The sequence below is a fragment of the Lepidochelys kempii genome, chromosome 2, assembly GCF_965140285.1.
Source record: "Lepidochelys kempii isolate rLepKem1 chromosome 2, rLepKem1.hap1, whole genome shotgun sequence".
NCBI lineage: Eukaryota > Metazoa > Chordata > Testudines > Cheloniidae > Lepidochelys > Lepidochelys kempii.
Window position 1 is genome coordinate 50,448,180 of NC_136381.1, and position 21,370 is coordinate 50,469,549.

The following is a 21,370-nucleotide window of genomic DNA, read 5'->3' on the forward strand; positions in this document are numbered from 1 at the left end:
GTGGTGAGGCTAACTGAGTGAACAGCAGATTTGAAAGTGGCCAAACTGAGGGCTGCCGTGAACCTCTGAGGTGAGAAAAATCCACCAATAAGTGCAGGACCCACCAAGGCAGAGGAGGAACTTTGTCACAGTATATAAATTTTATAGTTTACACAGTTTTGTAGTTTCATTTATAAATGAAAGAAGTCTGAGGTAGTCTGATGGTCAATTGGCCAAAAAGAAAAATACTGTGTTCTCACAAGGTAGAGAATGAGGAATCTATTTCCCATTGCTTACTCACTTATTAGGAGTGCAAAACCTATAGCATAACACATTTCATGTTTATACACACACAGATTTCTATTGGAATGTCAGATCGTATGAAAGCAGAAGGGTCTCAGTGAGCATGATACTGAGTTTGCAATTACACCTGAGAGATTTGGCAAGAAATTGTCAGCTAGACTAGAGAACCATTATTGTAGAGGTTCAGTGTGATACCAGCTGATAATTGCTCATGTGTGTTGGCTTCGTTCTGATCTTTCCTTGATGAGGGAAGGATGTGAGTCCCAAATTATCCTTATAGCATCAGAGAAACTAATTTTTCACTGAACATTAATCATGGAAGCAAGCTGTGATTCACTGGACTGACTGGACAGTAGAGTGCAAGCCAGGGATTCTCCAGTTTTAAATTCTAGCTGTAGCACCAAAACCATCTGTAGCCTGAACCAAGTCACAAACTCTGAATCTGTAAAAACTGACATATTATTTAGGTTTTCACTTACCACTGAGGATGTTTGGAGGAGTCCTTAATGCATGCTTTTCAAAAAATGCATACGCTATTTGAGGCAAGTCTATAATACAGCCAGTCATACCGTCATTATTTAGAAATGATATCTGCTTTTGAATCATGTTGAATTGACCGTCATGCAGACCGAAGTCTGTTTAACAACAGAACATGTATAGCACTGATAGCAACAGTACAGGCTTCCCCACAACATTTTGCCACTGTGCCATATCGTTCCTAATTTGGTGAGAGCATCTTTTGGTTAGGAGGATAGATCAGTCTCTGTACGCATCCAATCTTGGGCCTTTTTGCCAAGACAGCACATGCAGGTGACACATGGAGAGGTGGTTCTGTGGTGCAAATGCCTAACCACCAGCAATTGGACTGGGATCACCAGCTTAATTTCACATAAGACTTCAAATAACCTCCGGCAGTGATGGTTTTGGGTCACTATGTGCCTGGGATTGACTCACCCTCTGTCTTAGCAGATTTGAAGCACAGTTCCTCTAGAAGTATGTTGTAATTTTCCATCTACACTTTTAGACACTAAAGTTTTCCCTTTGGAGTATCTGCAGAGATTAGCAGAATTTATGAAACTCATCTGTGTACAGCAGAGAGATGCAAGACCACTGTTAACTAAGTTAATAAATGATTTTATTTCCCCTTTAACATAATTCCTTCTTCTCTGCTCACACTTTTCTTCCCTAGCAGGCCTTCCAGTAAATTTTTTTTTGCAAGTCTGTAAATCCTAATAAGTCATTCTAAAACAGCCAGCGATTCAGGGATAATGGTACAGTGGGTCAGTATACTAGACTTTCATATCTACCAGAGCATTGTTAAAATCTTAGCTCAGAATCTAAGTGATAAGGAGTTTAGTAGCCTCATTCTATTATCTGTTTAGTATAGACCTGGCCTTAGTAATATGAACAGAGACTTAAATCGGTATAACTACATCGCTCAAGGGAATCCACATTCCTGAATGACACTGTTATACTGATCTAACCCCCGGTATAGACAGCACTATGTTGACAGGAGAAGCTCTCCAGTCGACATAGCTACTGCCTCTCGGGGAGATGTATTAACTACGCTGACAGGAGAAACAGTCCTGTTGGCATAGTAGCGTCTTCACTAAAGTGGTGCAGCTGCGCCACTGCAGCATTGTACATGAAGACAAGACCTAAGTCACCATAATATTTGTCACAACTGGCAGAACAGAAGTGTTGCAGGTCTGGCAAAGCAATGTGGAGAGTTTGAAGAGAACCTGTGCATGCATCTAACTAAATCCCTCTGTTTAATAAGCATAATAGCACAGAATTCACTCACAGATATCATAGAATCAGAGAATATCAGGGTTGGAAGGGACCTCAGGAGGTCAGCTAGTCCAACCCCCTGCTCAAAGCAGGACCGATCCCCAATTTTTGCCCCAGATCCCTAAATGGCCCCCTCAAGGATTGAACTCACAACCCTGGGTTTAGCACACCAATGCTCAAACCACTGAGCTCTACCTCCCCCCCCCCCCAAATCCCAAATAGGCAGAGATCATTTTCTAAGATAAAAGGTTTTGTTAATTTTTAACCTGGATACTTCAAAATCTGTATTTTTGAACACCCACAGCATGGAGTTGGTGGTAATGGCTACTGGTTAGTAGAGCTTTAGTTCTGTAATCATTAGGGATTATTTCCCTATGATCATTGGCTCTTCCCCTTACCATGTAACCTTACAAAACATGCATTGCTTCCTCTATCCAAGCAGTCATCAACCTTTTATTGATAAGGGCTAGATGTCCTTGAGATTTAATGCTTTACAGAAGCTTTGTAGCCAAACTGATCTCCAGCATTTTACATTAGTAAAATGGGTGATAGATATGAATCAACATGTCTTGTTAAAATACATTTATAGAGAAGTAGCAACCATTGTGCCAGTCCTTGTACAAAGTCATAATAAGATACAATCTGCTCCACAGGGCTTACAACCTAAGGGTCACATCCTGCTAGCTGTTCTGTGCTAGAGGACCATGAAGGCTGGTCCAGGATTGGTGTCTAAAATGACAAAACCCAGACAACTGAGGGAATGGGGGGAGGTACATCACACGTGCAGTGTTGTCAAGGTAAGTGGCAGGTGCATGTCTTGTTTGTCACTTTTTTTGGTGTTTGTTTTAGGTTGGTTTCTTAATGTTCATAATTGTTCTTGCTCATTTGTTATTTTTCCCATTTTATACATCATGAATGCATATTCAATTCATATTCAATTTTTGTTCATCTTCACCTGTTTTAAAATATTAATTATTCTTGCTAATGATATTGTTTTTCAATTTTATTTTTTGATCAGCCATGTGTCTTCACACACAAGGTGTATTAAAAACCAAAGCCCTCTCCCCTCATTGACTATTCCAAATGGGGTTGGATGAGTAAGTACACATATTCAGCTAAGCGACAGTGATATTAGATACTGAATGATTTTACAATAGAAGAAAAACTCACTTAGGACTTTCCCATTCTTCCTTCAGACTAGTGGACTATTACTCCATGGATAGTGCCACTTCTCTCACTTATGCTATTTGAGGAGTAAATTACTGCTCAGCAGGGATAAACATAGCAGAATCTGCCCCTTGCTGATTTATATTTTAAGCCCACTTGAAAATCATTTGACATAATATAAAAATCTGCATAAATATGAGTAAAGACACAAAAAAAGAACAGAACTCATTGTTAAAGATAGAGAGCTTCCAAATCTAAAAAGTCACTAGTAAAAACCATCAATTATCTTTACTTGGCAAATGAAAGGCAATAACAGTAAAATGTGTATCAGTACCAACTGTGATGTGAAATTTAAAGCTCTAAAACTTCATTAAAATCAGACTTGTAATGATGTACCATATGCACTGGTCTGCATTTGCCTCAGGATATCCAACTTGTGGTTCATTTTCTTTCACCACACCCTCTCTTTAAAAAGGATGACTCAGACCATTTTAGTGAAGTGCTCAGAGGCGAACATTTAGGGTAGGCATCATAGAAAATATTTGTTTCACTATACCCTGGTGGATTACTGTAATTTGCTATTTCTAGGACAAACTAAGCTGTTTCTAATATTAACTGCAAACATGAAACAAGGCTGTTAGAATACATATTCAAGAACGATGCTTTCAAAACTGTAAACTATGCAGTCTGAAAAGGTAAGTGCTTTTAAAAAAAATGGAGGATGAGAATTCTTATAACATCTTTTTTACAGAAATGGCTGATAATGTATTTGGGAAGTATGCTTTAAGGGGATTACAGAGGTGCATTAACTAGATTAGGTAGTTGATTAGACATGATAGGTGAGAGGCTGCATATCTCATTACTATCCCTTGAGCCATACAGAACCCATAGACTTGTTTTAGTCTGATACTTTAGTCATTTGTTTGTTGTTCCCCCTTATAAATTCAGGATCCGTTCTTCTTTCGGTATATGCATTAATCCAGTGGAAGTTATGGCTATATATGGAAAGTCAAATAAGCATTTGTGTGTATCTGCAGTTTATTAAATGTAAAAATAAATAAATAAAAGCCAATGTTAACACCATGAAGGTAATCAGGTTTAAATTTAAAAAGTCAGGAACCACAAAAAGTGAAGACTACCAAAGCAACATTGACTAAACCTCATTGCACCTACATTCTACATTCTAGCCCTCCTTTTCTCAGGAAATAGGAAGCTTACTGTACCAAACTATTAAGGATGTACAGCATGGCTGAGTTAATATTGCTCTAACATTTCCTGACTCTTTCCCCCCTAAATTTTATTTTAATTATGCAACTTATCACTGCATTAATACAGGATGGACCATTGCTGTACACTGAGGGAAAACATTGAACTGAGTTGCCCATGAAGCACAGAAGAAGACAGGGTGTCTTCATTAACATTGAGGTAAGTGTGCTGCAGAACAGTCTTTACACCTCATTTTTGGAGATGCAGTATTTGTTCCACCATATATCAGGTACAGATTCTCAATAGAGTAGAAAGGGGTGACATTGTAATCCCATACCCACTGTGTCCTCTGTAGTGTCTAGTACCACTGGTGGACCTATGACTCTATAATGTACTAGATTGGGGTAGGATAAGGAACCCATTGCAACTACCAGCTAAGAGATATTTTCAGCTCAAGAGGTAAAGGTTGAAGAACTAGGATGCTAATCCCAACTATGCACAAAATCAACATATAGGACTGTAAGGGACCTCTGTAGATCTAGTATAGTTCCCTGCACTGAGACAGGGCTAAATATTATCTAGACCATCCTTGATAGGGCCTTTGTCTAACCTAGTCTTCAAACCTTCAGTGATGGAGATTCCACAACTTCCCTAGGTAATTTGTTCCAATGCTTAACCACCCTTACAGTTTGGAAGTTTTTCCTAATGTTTAACCTAAACCGCCCTTGCTGCCATTTAAGCTCATTATCCACTGAGGACAGGACAAAAAGCAAAGAGAAAAATTTACCATCTTCTTTATAACAACCATTTCTGTATTTGAAGACTTATGTCCCCCTTCAGTCTCCTCTTCTCCAGAAGAACCCCAGTTTTTTTCATTCTTTCCTCATTGGTCATGTTTTCCAGACAAGTGGCTCAATCTTTCCAGACTACTAGACCCCTTTCAGGAGTCTGGTTTGTCTTGTGGACCCCCAAGTTGCACCTCACTTAGAACTATTTTCTTACAAAATCAGACATAAAAATATAGAAGTGTCATAGCACACTATTATTGAAAAATTGCTTACTTTCTCATTATAAAATAATGAATTTGGAAAATAAATACTGCACTTACATTTCAGTGTATAGCATATAGAGCAATATGAACAAGTCATTATCTGTATGAAATTTTAGTTTGTACTGACTTCGCTAGTGTTTCTGTAGCCTTTATAAAGCTAGGCAAATATCTAGATGAGTTGATGTGCTGGAAGACCTATGTGTATCCCCAGGGGTACACGTACCCCTGGTTGAGAATCACTGTTCTAGACCTTTAATCATTTTTGTTGCTGTAATGGGTTTCAGTCACCACTCCAGTGCCTCCTCGTGGCCAATAGGGGAATTAGCTCTGGTAGCCAGTGTGCCCTGCTCTGGTGGTGATCCACCCATCACCTCTTCTGCTGCTGGACCCACGTCCCTCCAAGGACCATGGTGTCCTCTTCATTGACACAGCCCTCCAGTCACACCACACTTTGTGCTCCCCCATTCCAGGGGACATCTCTACAGTCCCTGTCCAGCCACTTCTTTCAGTGGCATCTGCAGTCTGTCTAGCCACTTCCCCTCTAGTGAGGAGAGGTGCAGGGGGGGAGAGAAGATGGATCCTGTAAAAGGTTGCTGCTTGCTGCACTCCCTCTGACTCCTCAGTAGATTTCCCTGGCCCCTTCCCCGCAGCCCTAGCACCCTCTTTGCCCTTGTCTCAGGGCCTCAGCCTGCAGATCCCCACAGCCCACCAGGAGCTGCCTGTAGCTCTTCGCATCTCTACCTGCAGCACCAATCTGTACAGGGTGCTATCTGCCTTCAGCCTGCAAATCAGCCAGTCCTTCTCCCTCTTCAAGCTCCAGAGAGTGACTGAAGCTGCTCTGCCCTGCAGCTCTTCTTATAGTGGCCTGTCAGGCCCTGAGTGGCTGTTCCCCTTGGCCCCTTCTCTGATTGGCTGCCTCCTGCACAGCCTTTCTAGGGCTCTATTAACCTCTTAGAGCCCAGTGAGGGGCAGGCACCCCATCACAGTTGCTCTCCTCTGGACTTTCTCCATTTTTTTCCACATCTTTTCTGAACTGTAGTGGAATAATATGGGCAATAGAGTCCAATGTGCGCATGCAAAAATCAGTGTGCTGTGTTAATAATACTTCACTCATGTGAAAGTATCTAGTATGCTGCATGTAAATGACACCACACCTTAAAACCTGACAGTCTCACCCTCAGTTTCTCCACACATTTCCCATAAGCTTAGCAAAATAGCAAATACCACTTAAACAAGCAGAAAAATCATTTACACTCCATTTATTCTGGGAAAAACTGCTTATCTCTTCTTTCAAAACACAAAAGATGTTATATTCAGTTAACAAATTCAATGAACATACTGTTATAGTTAGAAAAATTACCTTTTTTGTGTGTTTTTCAACACAAATTGAATTATTCTCTCCTTTGCAACCATTATTAACAGTTCTATATTTGTCTCCAATGTGTTTCTATCCAACTGTATTTTGCAATACCAACAACTTTGATTCAATTGACCATTTCCCTCTAAATTGTGCCTAAGACAGCACAGAGAATTAAAACTTTATACCCACATATTTAAACATCATTTAAATCAATACCCGTCCCATCTCTTGGGTGGGTTCATATAACGATTAAATTTCACAGTATTAAGTTTTCTGAATATCACATATTGAACTATCAGTTCACAGACACAAGCCAGAAAAATTTAAAATATAATCTTCCCCAATCCTCAAACCCCTTCCCTTCCTCGACGGGTTGGAGAAAAGACATGGGGTGAAATTCTGTGCAGTGCCAGCTGTGGAAGTTGAAGTGGAGGGGAATTCTCAGCTGGTGGAACCAGTTACCGGTGCACTACACCCATAGCACAGGGGGCATGTCAGGGGAAAGTAAAGGGTAAATCAGAGACAGGGAAGAGCTCTGTGGCAGCATTCCTTAGCTAGCATAAATCCCCTTGGCTGCTCTAACTCATGCTGGTCCTAGGGAGAAGGCAAAGGCTAGAGACAGTGCAGACTGGCCCACAAAATCAGAGAACTGTAACCAGTTCCCTGAGGGTCACTTCATTCTCCTGCACTGATGAGAGAATCTACCACACAAATTAAACCTAGAGAAGTCAAGACAACATTAATTTCTTGTAACACATAAGTAGGTAAATTCTGGGTGGGTGTTTTGTGTCCATCAAATGAAGTAATTATCTGGAATGCAGATGTTTAGTATAGTTTATTTCATTCCAACGATACGAACAGCCCCGACGTTCCCACAACACAACAAATGTCAGGTTAGCTTTTAATTCTTATATCACTGGTGAAGGGGCTGTTTTATAAGCAGCATTATGAAGTTTATTAGAATCAATCTTAAGAAATAAAAATTATAAGAGGTGCTGTAAGGAATCGATGGGAAGGATATTTTTCAATAGCCTGTGCTTTTATGTAGATAAGACGAAAGGTTAGTAATTTGAAGACACATGGTGAAAACAGAGTATTTTGACACCAAAGCATTCTTTAAACTATGGATTACACAACAGATCAGACTTCCAGTCCCCAGAGCAAGTTCTCTCTTCTTCTTCTGGCATATGGGACACAGACATAAACTGAGCCTTTTGGTGACAAGTGACTAGGGGACAGCAATTTACAAAGAGATGTTCCTAAGGAAGTGGCTGCTTGTAAGTGTTGCTTACCGGTATTATATAACCCAGGGACAGGAAAGTAAGGTTGTTCTCTCATAAGTCTGAGAGGCAGTAGAGTTTCCCTTCTTTTTCCCTCCACCCCAGTCTCCCAGGAAACAGGCAAGGAGCTTCTCCTCCTAAACTTGTGGATAATGGGACAACCACAAAAAGCAAGCGCTTTCACACAGCTTCAGAGGACACCATCACAAGCCATGCACAAATGAAAAACCTGTTTGAAACTGCTCCCAACCTCCCCTTTTAGGAACTTCATTCAGCAGAGGGGGTAGGGTGACCAGATGTCCTGATTTTATAGGGACAGTCCTGATATTTGGGACTTTGTCTTATATAGGCACCCATTACCCCCTACTCTCTGCCCTGATTTTTCACACTTGCTTTCTGGTCACCCTAAGAGGGGCCATCACCTAAAACAATGCTAAGAGGGATCAGATTATGTCAGGGAATCCCCACAGATTTTCAGATGGATGATGTGGTGAAGAGCACCCATGACCAAGCTTTGTCTCTCAGGACTTTGGATGCCCACCCCCAGATATGCACCAGTGAAGGTGTGTGCAGAGGGAACTGTTCAGGACCTGTGGCAAGTTTTGAAGTTCTCAGCACTAAGCTTCCTTTAAAATATATGGCAAAGTTTATTCAATGGTGATAAAAAAATGGTCTAGAATAGGTGAAAAGGGGGCTTCATGAACCACACAAAGCCCTGTGGAAATAAACAAACCATCAGACCTACATAGGGATTTCTGACCCTGGAATCCTTCATGTCACTACCAGATTCACTTATCAGGAAACATAGTAACATTTATTTGGTGTTGAGTTGATGTTATGGTCATTGTAGCCTATGCATAATCTCCAATGCAGAAAAATACAATATGAAGTGAGGACATAATTTTCTGTAGTTATTAATCATGTAAATGCCCCAGACTGTAGCCACATAGCCACCTTCTCTGCAAACACATTGTGAGGAGACTCACTTAACTTTAAGAAAGTGGGTAGTAATAGGGATCCCAGTCCCCAAAACATCTTCATGTAGAAATTTCTGCAGGATCGCAGTTGTACGTTGTCTTTACATGCAAGTAGAACGGTCATTGGTTTAATTTGGTTAGGAAAAGTGGAATTTTACCAGAACAAACAAAATATCTTGTCATGTGCTCAACTTTTCCAATGTTATGTTGTCACATGAAACTGAAAATTAAACATAACCTAAAACCAGCTGAAAATGCTCTAAAGGAACAAGCACAATTGATATTAGAATCTTGGCAGAGCATAGTTGGGCAGGAATAATTCAGAAAGAGTTATTCCAGGTTATTACTGAAACAAGTAATTAGATTAAAACCAGAATAGACTAGCATCTGCAGTCACTAGGTAGGATACGGTTATTAGGGTTATCAAATCTAATGATACAGGGAATAAACTGATAACCAGCGAGGATCAGGTAGGAATCTCAGCCCCCACAGTAGAATACTGAGCACTGCATAAGAAAAGCATCATGTTTCATCTCACTCACTCACCTTAGATTCATAGAATTTCAGGGTTGGAAGGGACCTCAAGAGGTCATGTAGTCTAACCTGCTGCTCAAAGCAGGACCAATCCCCAATTTTTGCCCCAGATCACTAAGTGGCCCTCTCAAGGATTGAACTCACAACCTTGCGGTTAGGAGGTCAATGCTCAAACCACTGAGCTATCCCTCCCCCTAACTTGCTCTGAAGAATCTAATATAGGCTTCTCTTGAAGACAGAGCACTAAGCTAGAAGGCCCATTGAATATTCTATGCTCCCATATTTCAATAGTTAAGTTCCTGGTAGAACGTAATGGTGTCTCACTCTATTTTATTCAGAAACGTTGGATAAGAGTTGCTGCAGGCATGAGATTTAACAGGCTGTTCATAATGACTGACAAGTTCCAGCTGGGATTCAGGGAAAGGGTAATGGAGCACAAATATAATAAACCTTAAGTAAATGAATAACTTCCCTTTATAAAAACTGAAGTGTGTGAGGTGGCTAGTATTTTGGAGATGAATGAAAGGGACACAGGTTCTACCTGAACTTTTACATTTCATAAATAGAATATCTGCATAAAATGGAATGAAAAAATAAATTTACAAGTCTATTACTAGGTCTTTAGATACCCTTAACAGAGTCAGGGTTTTGTAAGTTCTATTGTTGTTAGTCCTTTCAGACAATCTTTTGCATCCTTTTCTCAAACATTTAACAGAGCTTTATTTCAATGACGGTTTTTGGTGATAGATCATTATACTCACAATTTTTTTTCTTTGCAAGGGCATTTTCAACTCTTGAGAACTGAAAATTTCTTTAATCCCTTTCATCCAGATTTTGCTGAAAGAAGAAGTTAATGGAAATCATCTGTATGCCCTGCAGAACTGGAGAGCCCCTTTGTCAGTGAATAGAGTTGCAGAAAGAATTACAGTGAGATGTCCAGTTGGATTATGGCACTATGTCATCCCGTGAGCAGCATATATTAATTGCAGCACTATGACACAAACATCCTAACACATGACATTACAATGTACTATCGTTGTATTATAGTGGTGCTTAGAGGTAACATGGTGTGGCAGGGCCCCCTTGGCTTCTGCCTCTGCTAGGTTCACAAAAGTCACTCAGAGACCCTGGATTTAGTAACCACTGGTGCATTTTATTCTCCAGCTTGTTCGCACCACTGTTTTACCATGAACAAGTAACCCTTCTCTGTCTGCAGGCAGGAGGGAAGGGAGAGCTACCTCCCTAGTTCCATTCCCTGCCTTTTCCCTTTCCTCCTGTTCTCCCCTGGCTTCCTTCCCCTTAGGCTTTTAGGCAGCCCCAGGCTAATTAGGTAGCAGCTGTCTTCATCTCCCCAGTTAGAGCCAGGTTATCTCCAGCCCGCTCTAATTTGCTCCCCTAATGAGAAGCAGGCATGACAGAGGGCTGAATCTCAAATCCTTTGCCCAGCACCCTGTCACAGTCCCATTGTGCTAGGCGCTGTACAAACATATAGCAAAGACAATGCTTGCCCTGAATAACTTCCAATCTAAGGTAGCAATCCTGCAAGTGTAACACCGGGTGGGATTGAACCTGGGACCTCTGGAGTTTAGTGCATGAGCCTCTATTGCATGAGCTAAAAGCAGACTCATAATCTCTAAGTGGTCTCAGTACCCCTAGGTGGGACAGAACACTATACCCAGGAGGTATGTGGTATAAACAAGCACTTATGCACAAGCTTAACTTTATTATCAAGGAGTAGCCCCACTGAAGCATTTGGGACTACTGAAGTTAAGCACATGTGTAAGTGTTCGCAAGATTGGGGGCCTAAGTCTAAGATAAGAAGGAACAGGCAGCGACAGATGGACATATGGGGAATGCAAGGAAATGAGATGATATGGTTCAACATTAAATAGTGATCACAAGACACTAGCTGGTAATCATTGTCGATATTTTTGTAGGCATCAGTGGAGAACAGGTTTAATGAAGGATTTAAAAGACAAGAGGAGGTGTTTTGGTGGCTATTTACAGGGAGTTCTGCCTAGCCATAAGGGGAAGGATGTGAGAAAGTGGGAGGATGCATCTTGGAAAAAACATAAGAAATAGGAAATTCAAGATGGGCATCATTGTCAGAGAAGAGGCACTGGCTGTTTTCTCAAAGATGTATGATATGTAACAGGTAGGACGGGGATAAGCTGTGAAGGGCCTTCACAGTGAAGACAAATAGTTTAAATTTGAAGTGATAGAGAAAGGGGTGTCAATGGAGAAGAGAGGGGGTTTTCATGGTCAAAGCAATGACTCAGAAAAGTGATCTTTGCAGCAGCATTTTGAAGGTATACAGGTGGGGGAACAAGTGATTTATCAGAATGCAGCAGTAATCAAGACAAGATTCCTTTGTGTGTGTCTGTAATTCTGACTGATGGTACTTCCTCTCTTTTCAAATCCTCCCATCCCCTGTACTTTGACCTCCTAAACACTTACACAGACTCCTGGCTTTTGGGATGGTTTTTCTATCGTTTCCCCTTTCTGTCAGCTTGGAAAGACAAGGAGTGATCCTGATGTCTCCATTCTGTTGATTCAGAATCCCCTGTGCAACTTAGGTTTTATCAGTTGCTATACCACAATCGTTGTATAGAGGGCAGCACAGTCACATTGTCCCAGAAGCAGAGCAGGAATCTGGCTGACACCACGAAGTTCCCAGCTCTCCCCTTGCTGAGTGTGGAAGGAGGGAGAGAAGGCAGCAAGGGTGATCTGTCAGCTCTGTATCTAGGACAGGGGTACTGCCTTAAAGAGCTGGTTTAGCCTACTCCCTACCCTTCTCTGCCCATTCCTCATCACCTGTGTTCCACATGCAAGCACTACAGTTGGTCAGAAAATACTTTGTGAATAGTTTATCCCTTCTCTCAAAGAATTTTGAAACTCAGTTTTTTCAGCCAGTTCTGCAAGAGGCACTTCTTCAACCTTGCCTTCACTAGTACAAACTCATAACAGAACGAACACACAAGTTATACCAAAAAACCTGCCCACACAATTCTCCCCTGGGGTGAAGGGACTAATTCCTGTCACATGTAGTCCATCTTATCAGTTAATGCATTACTGGAAGGCATTCAGATCACAATGAGAAATGCAGTGTAAAAGAAGATCATGCCTGAAAAGAACAAAACAGCATACCCACAGAGGTGGGTCTCCACAATATGGGTAACCAGCACAGGGGAGTAAAGGGGACTCTTTATCTTTCTACTATGCATAAGTGCATTAACTGGATCCCAATCAGGCCCTCAGAGTGTTTTGGGCACCAGTGGTAATATTCTTATAAAGCAGCACTCTGCTGGCTCTGACAATCCCAAATCATCTCTGAGATACGGACACATGCTGTGCCCCAGATATGCAGCCTCAAAGCAACAGGCTGAGAACAAGTTCTTTACCATCAAGATAATTTGCAGAGAAACACAGGCATCGTGTTATGGGACAATCCCTCTACTTGGCTCTGGAAATGCTGCATTCAGTTCTTGGCACCTCAGTATGAGGGGAAAAAAAGACACTGGAGGAAATTCAGAGAAGAGCAAACATGGTTAAGGGATTGGAATGAGTAACTAGAAGGAAAGAGTAAGAGAACTGAGGATGTCTGCCTTGGTTAAATAATGTCACCATGGAGGAACTTAATAATTGCTTTTGTGTTTGAAGGGTGTAAACACCACAGAGAAGAAAGAATTTCCTAAAGTATTAAAGGACTGATACAGTAACAAGGGTTAATGAAATGGAAATAAGAGAAGGAAAATGTAGGCCAAATATGAAGAAAAACTTATTTAAGATTGTGGAATAATCTCCCTAAGGAAGTCATGGAAGCACATTAGTCATTTAGAACTGGACTATACAAAGCAATGAAAATATCATCAGGGAAAAAATGGAACTGGCAAGGAGCTAGACAAGATCCCTAGGGCAATCTCTACTATCTATGATTAACTGGGATTGAGGAGGAAAAAAATCCCAGAAAACTACATATATTTGAAAGAATGTTTTTGCAAAGCTCCAAAGACAAAGGTTGAAAAACTCATGCTAATGCTGCTTCTGTAGTTTTTTTTTTAAAAACCACACTTGATCTTGTAAATCATCTTGTTGTATAAATTTCTAAATATGGTTAGGAAGGAAGGAGTCTAACACTGAAATGTTTGTTTGTTCCTTATGATCACACCTATCCTCCTAACGGTCGAACAGTTGCAGGTGCCTGAGTGTGCAATGCACCATCTGAGCCCACTAGTCTCATGGATGCTGACAGAAGTCTGGCATTATCTCATTGGCTGGGTCTAGACTATTAGTTTCATCTTAACAGTTTTGATTTGTCTGACATTTTTCGGTCTTGTTTTACTACATGGGCAATTTGAAGCTCAAAAGCAATCTCAAAGAAAATACAATCAGACAGTCAAAAATGCAAGTTAAGGGTCCAGTCTTGCAGAACACGTCCCGGTATAACTTCACTCACAACTGCGGGACTGGACCCTGGCAGGATGGATAATGGTCACACATCTTGTGGAGTGGAGAGTGTCAACCACATATATGGCACCATCCCTCTTCCTTGAGACTCCACCAGACAGTGTACATTTGGGACAAACTGATATACTTTCCCCTTCAGTTGCTCAGGACAGGATCATGGATGTGATCATGAAGAATAAAATAGAGAACTACTACCACATAGCATACTGAGGAAAGTAGATCAGGAGCAATACCCACGCTTCTTACCAGGGCATTAGATACTGACAAACTTTTCAAAAAACATGAAGAGACTCCTCCAACACCAACTGCAGCTCATGTCATCATCGTCTTAATTTAAAAATACTAGCCAATCTTCTGCAGTACCAGGAAAAGAAATACATCAAGGGGAAGCATCACAGAGAAAGAAAAGTAAAGGATGAAATCCTGACTCCACTGAAGTTAATGAGTGTTTTGCCATTGACATCAGTGAAGCCACGATTTCACCTAGAGGGTATAGGGTGATGAGTCCTTTGCATGCAATGCTTTAGACTGACTCAGCCAGTATGATCTTTAGTAGCTATAGTGCTTACCCACCTGCTTATATGTTTAAAGGCCTAATTTTGGTCCCACTGAAGTCAGTGATAAAATGCCTGTTGAATTCAGTGGGAGAAGGATTGGGGCCTGATTTTTAGTCTCACTTGCACTGGTTTTACACAGCTGTGATTCCACTGATTTCAGTAGAGTTACCTCTGAATTACACTGGGGTTAGTGAGATCAGAATCAGACCCTCATGTCTGAATAAAATGTTGGTGTATTCTGTATTCCTTGTGTATGAGAGACTTATTGACAAGGTGAACACATTTTTCCTTACACTGTAAATCTACTCAGAACAGAAGGGATTTGTTTCTTTGCTGAGAAGACTTGAAAAGTTTAAGATCAGGAATAGCTATTCTTTAACTTACAAAGATAGTGGGATGTAAGGGGACTAGGCGTGTCTTAAAATTTTGATAATCTGCATTTTTAAATAGTGCAAAGTCACCAGAGAAATTTAATCAGGATTCAGATATTGATCATTTTGGTAATAAGGTTAAGACATGCATATACTAATTAGTGTGTTCTATAATTATCTTGTAGTGTTTCTGTGAACTACAAATATCTAAGAAATTCTAATGTGAAATGGTGGATAATTTTATTATTCTCTATTGTGGTTAACTGAGTTACGGAGATATGTATGCTAATTATTTCTCCCCCGCTTTCCTGTTAACTTATTTTGTAAATTTATTTATGAACATTAGGCTGAAATGGATAAGTATTTCAAGCTGTTTCTAAATCTTCTACACATGTTTCTTACTTGTTTCAAAGACAAATACCTTGTTCTGGCAAATACACAAGTTAACAAAGAAATATATGTTGTTTCAGAACTTCAGTTTATTTAAAGCTAAATAAGAGTACCTTTAAGTACTTGAGGAAGAGATTTTTTTCATTAAGTCTGTGTTTCCTGTAGAACATGCTGTTTCTTTCTTTGCTTCTGTGGTCCCTAATCCAAAGGTCACTGAGGACAATGAAAAGATTCACATTCACAATGTGAAGTCACAATGACTTCAGTTTGACCTAGAACAGGCCTTTAAATGAAAGCTATTTAGTGTCAAATTCACTTAAATGGTGTACAATTGTAACAAATAACTTTATAAGAGTTTTCTGATCAGATGTTAGTCTAGAAAGACACTTGAAATCCCATACCTTCAAAAGAACGAGCTCTTAACATTCTAAGCACATTACTGAACTGCAAAAAACAAAACAAAAAAACCCACCAGTGATTCAAGTTTGAATATGTTGCCTCTTTCTTGAATATTATATAGCTTTCCCCTCTCCCCACCCCGCCCTACTGAACAGCTGCATCAGATTAACTCTATTTATTTATTTATTTTATTTATCCATCCTAAAACAGGCTAAGAAACCATTCTGCTCCTGAATTCTCCTATTGGCTATTATCTTTTTGATATAAGAAAACTATTGGACAAATTCACCACAGGCAAGAAGAGGCACAAGTCCACTGAACTCAGTAGAATTGGCTGTGCTTGCAGCTAAGCTGAATTTGATAGTTTGCCCACACAAGGGCACTACGTTTCTCTAGAACAGCAAGGGAGTTTCATTTCATTTGATTCACCACAGTTAGCGTACTCCATTTGCAAGTGCAACTTTCATCTTTTGAGGACAGATTAAAATCCTACCTTTCCGAGGTGGTTTATCACTGGAGATAAGGCTGTTGATTATTTATGTCCTTTACAGTCATTTGAAGAGCAATGTGAAAACTGCTATCAGATTTTGACTGTATTGTGCCAGCTCATGCACAGAACTATGGCGAGGGTTTCATTAGGATTCTTTTTGATGTCTGTTTCCAAAAAGTTCTCTGTTAGGAGGGGGGAGGGGAAGAGTCACTATCCCCTGAACATTGTTACAAAATATTTTAGCTTCTCCCTGCAAATGGATTTCTTTGCATTTTATATATGTGGCATTTAAACATGAAATGTATTGGATTAAGGCTTTCTTGCATCTGGAAAATTCTGAAGATGAACTCCCACTCCCCAGTTTAGAGAAAGAAATTTGGCAGTCTCATCATTATGCAATACAGACTCATCATTATGCAATGTCAAAATGAAAAAAAAAAAGGTGTGTGAAGATGAAACTGAGGCTTCAAATACCTAATCTTGTTATTTGTGTGTAACTTTAACAAAAGTTTCCAAAGGATAGTTTTCATGTAGACATAATAGCAGAATGGTTAACACGACAGAGAATGTATTGGATGAGGAACCCACTCATTGTAATAGTTAAACAGAGAACGGGGAGATAAGGCACTTGGAACCCAGTCTATCTCCCACTGAAGTTCACAGCCAAAGATCTGTTGATTTCAAATGAAGGCAGGATCAGAACCTTAGGGATAAATCTTGTTCTAATGCCTGGCATAAATAGCCAACTAGAATACTAGGAACGTTTACTGGGGAAAAGGGGAAGGAATCCTGCAGTGGCTATGTAGCTGCTTTACAGAAGCTATTTCAGGTTGGCCCTAATCTCAGGGGAATAAGTAGTAGAGGATCAGGGGATCCTAGCCCAGCCCACTGTGCCCTCAAACTCCTGTGGAGCTTCAACAGAGCGAGGCTCAATATCACACACATCCTGCACAAGCCCTGCTAAACCATGTCCTCTTCCCACAGTGCAACTCAGCCAAGAGTCCCTCTGCAGCCAGAAAGGTGAGGATAGGATTTGGCCCTTACAGAGGAAATATAAAATATAAATTAATGCTGTGACATTGGGTGGTTTAAGTCATTCGGAGATATGTTGAGAATGGAAGTGAGGAGATATTTATCAAAGAAAAGTGTAGAACTATTTTGCAGCAGCTGGGGGACAAACTAATTGGATTTGTAGCACAAAGATGGACTACAGGAATGAATAGCCACATCAGGAGATTAAGACCCCTTAAAGCATACATTGCTGTGTAAAATGGACACAGTACTAGTTAGACAGGTGGTAGAGAAAAGGAAAACTTTTTTTTAAAAAAAGACATGATACTGGAAGCACCAAAACTAACATCACTAACATTTAATACATATTTTAGAAAGCCACATTAGTGAAAGGAGGGCAAGTGAAATAACTGAAATGCAGAAAGGAACTGTATAGGAAATGGAAGAGAGGGAAGATTGGAAGGAATAGATGTAAGCTAGCTGTCAAGGAATACACATATAAAATAAGGAATGCAAAAAAGTAAGATTAAATTATGCCAGATAATGGAGTCAAAGGAAATAAGAAAGGGTTGTATTCAGAAAAAAAGAACAACATTATGGAAAGATAGAACAGCTAGAAAAATGTGAAAGGTGAATAGGTAAGTAATGACTCCAAAATGGCTGAAATTTAAATAACTGTGCTCAGTTTTCTATTTGAAAACATAACAAAAAAATGAGCATGTTATGCAAGAAGCGGAAAAAAAAGGTTGACAATAATAGCTGAAGAGACTGAGAGCAAAGGATAAACAAAGAGAATATCGATCACACACTGTGAACAGTGAATAATTCATCGAACACAGTTAAGGCTCCACAGCTTTCACATTTGCTGTAGAATCCTTCCCTTGCAGTAGGAGTATGCAGCAATCTCTAATTTTTTAGATCCAAATTTTCAGTTTTCTTGGTTTTGAAGAAAAGCATGGAAGGTGGGAACAGAGGGTAAAATCAGGCAAGCTTGTCTTTCTGAGTCTATAAGCAATCAGAAACAGTGGGTCTCAGAGGTGTCAACTGCCTCATTCATCTGAGTGGATTGTTAACTCTGAAACCTAACAGAATACTTTAAAAGCCAACATAGAACTATTTTCTTACAATTTATTTTTACAAAAATATCCAATTAATGTATTTACAATCTCCATCCACCTCCCTACATTTCATGAAGTGCCATACATTCCCCAGTGACCCCTACCCAGCTGCTGAAAGATCCAGCTTCCTCTATTAAAAAACACAGGGAAATAATTATGTATGGCAGACTTGCATGAAGGAGACTGAGGCTATGTTTATAGCGCTTTACCATTACAGGTATGTTATACCAGCAAAGCCCTCCAAGCATGGACACAGCTATAACAGCAAAACTGTTCTTTGTAACAATATAGTAAATCCGCCCCACATGAGCAAAACAAGCTATTTTTTTGCAGTGAAACTGCATCCACACAAGGGACTTCTGCTGGTAAAGCTACGTTGGTTAACCATGTGGAGAGGTGTGATCCCTCAGCATCAATGCTGTGTCAGCAGGAGTCTGTAGCATAGATGCAGCTAAACTGGCAAACTGTGTAAAGTAGTGCACTCATCACCCATAGCACCCTCTTGTGTCAGGGTGCGATGCTGAAAGGGATTCTCATCTCCAGCACCATACTATTGGCCATTTGCCTCTCCCTTCTCTGCTGAACAAATAAATCTTCCACCCCTCTCAGGCTCCACTGAAGTACTTTTATTGACCTTATCTCCCCCCACAGCAGTCTAACCAGCTTCCTGTGGATCTCCCCATCAGGTTTCTTGCCTGGTTAAGCCCTATTGCAGGGCATCCCCCATGACTCTGACCTATTCCCTGTAAGTTTCTCTCTACAGGAGAATCTTATGTCCTGTGTAGACTCTTTCCCTATTGAGTTCCCTCCAGTTCCTTATAAGACGTAGGTGCTAAGCTCCCCGCCCCCAGCCTGTAGGCAATCAGTCACAGGTGCAATAATTACGAGGAGTCTGGTGGCACCTTAAAGACTAACAGATTTATTTGGGCATACACTTTCGTGGGTAAAAAACCCACTTCTTCAGATGCAAAGTGGGGTTTTTTACCCACGAAAGCTTATGCCCGAATAAATCTGTTAGTCTTTAGGGTGCCACCGGACTCCTCGTTGTTTTTGTGGATACAGACTAACACAGCTACCCCTCTAATACTTGAGGTGCAATAATTGGCTCTTCCACCTCTTGTCTAAAAGGTCATGGAAGTAAGCCTTATCAAACTATGTTTTTACAAGTATCATTTGTTTCACTGGGGGTGTTACTATACCTGTACAAAGCCAAGCTTTGTCAGTTTCGCTGTGCACACCAGGGGTCTTTTGCCAGAATAGTATAGGGTTATAGTTATATGCCAAAGCATTCCTTGTGAGGAGATAGCATATGCAACAGCATAAGCCCTGGAGCAATGTAATGTACAACAGAATAGTGTTGTACCAGAATTCTGTAAACATTCATGAAAGTCTCCAAAAAAACAAATCTCATCTGCCAATAAGATGTATATCAGAGAGACGTCACTCGTGTTTTCTCAGTGGTTGAATGGGAAGGGAAAGGTGAAGTATTTCTGAATATGGCCCAGCAGGACAAGTGTTGATTGTACCACTTCTAGCACCTCTAATTAACCAGTTAATGGAGAAGCATTCATTCTTGTCTTATCCTTTTCTATCATAGAGATTTCTAGAAAGCCCATCACCACAGTATCTAAACGATAAGGAGACAGGAGGCACATCTTTGCCCACAGTTGCACTGGATCTACTCATCTATGGAAAAAAAATACAATGTTAAATAAATGCAGAGTATTGGAAATGAATAGTGAATAAAAACAACTACTATACAACACAGTGGATGATTAACATTTAATCTGATCTCATTTTAAATAATTCATATCGATAGTGTCTATGACTTTCATTCACAACTTGCCCTTATGCCTGTCATTATAAAAAATGCTTGCAGCCTGTCACTCTGCCTAACTAATGAATTCTCATCAGTTCGCTATTCCTTTGGGAGCTGTTTCAGTTATTTTGAAATGCAATCTGTTATGGGAAATATACGTTCCTGATTAAAACACCCACATACAAAACACTGAATTCTCAAAGTGTGGTATCAGTTATTAGATTCAAGTTCTGCAACAGTTCCACTGCCACCTGTGACTAGCCAGAAACTCACATCCCACCCCATTGGACTCAGACCTGGACACAGTGCACCACACGTTCATGACATCTGTTGACTTTTGCAGTGCATTTTATCTAGGACTAAAGACACAGATATGGAAAAGTTCCAGCTGATATAAAACCAGCTGCCTGTCTGCTTAGCAACACAGGTTGCTGAGAGCACATCATTCTAATGCTCCGTTCTCCAGGATAGTTCCTTATTGAGGACACAGTCTAATTCAAAGATCTTTTCTAGTATTCAAGGCCCCCACTGGATTGGATCCAGATATCCCAGGGCCTGCTGACACTTCAAGACAACTGACACTTCAGCACATGATATTTATCAAACTGAAAACTAGCATAAATGAGGGCATGATTGTTTAGTAGGTTGTACATTTAACTATGAACTGCTGATGCAATTGTGTCATTGTCTTCATTAGAATTTTTAATTGTGTTAGTCAACAATTGTTAATTCAAGAGTAGTCAAGTACTGAGAGAGAGCATCTCCCTCCAGAAGGAAGAGAAGCAGCTGCAGGCAGCCCAGTACCAAGTATTCCAGCAGCCTACAGTGGTCAGGGCAAACCACTGCTTCTGGTGAGACAAATTGCAGCCAGCCACTGGGAGGCCAGTGGGGAGATCTCAGGGTTGCAACCCTGAGCACTAGAACCCTTTGGTTGAACAGCAAAGCTGGGGGGCTCAGTCAGACTTTACTAGTTAGAACTACCCTGTTTTCAACTGCTGAAAATAGGGAAGCCCAGAGATCAAGCTGGTGTCCAGCCAAAATAAAGACCAATTTAAGCAGTGTTCCATATTTGTAATGTTTAACAACTTGATTTAGATTCA

At 40.4% G+C, this 21,370-nt stretch overlaps 1 long non-coding RNA gene across 1 annotated transcript; it reads left to right on the forward strand.

Moving 5' to 3' along the window:
• The first annotated feature begins 3,814 nt into the window (after positions 1–3,814).
• Positions 3,815–20,164, forward strand: LOC140905877 (uncharacterized). Its single transcript, XR_012156972.2, has 4 exons — positions 3,815–3,935; positions 4,576–4,665; positions 10,480–10,613; positions 20,049–20,164. It is a non-coding gene; the product is annotated as an uncharacterized LOC140905877 (long non-coding RNA).
• The last annotated feature ends 1,206 nt before the right edge of the window (positions 20,165–21,370 follow it).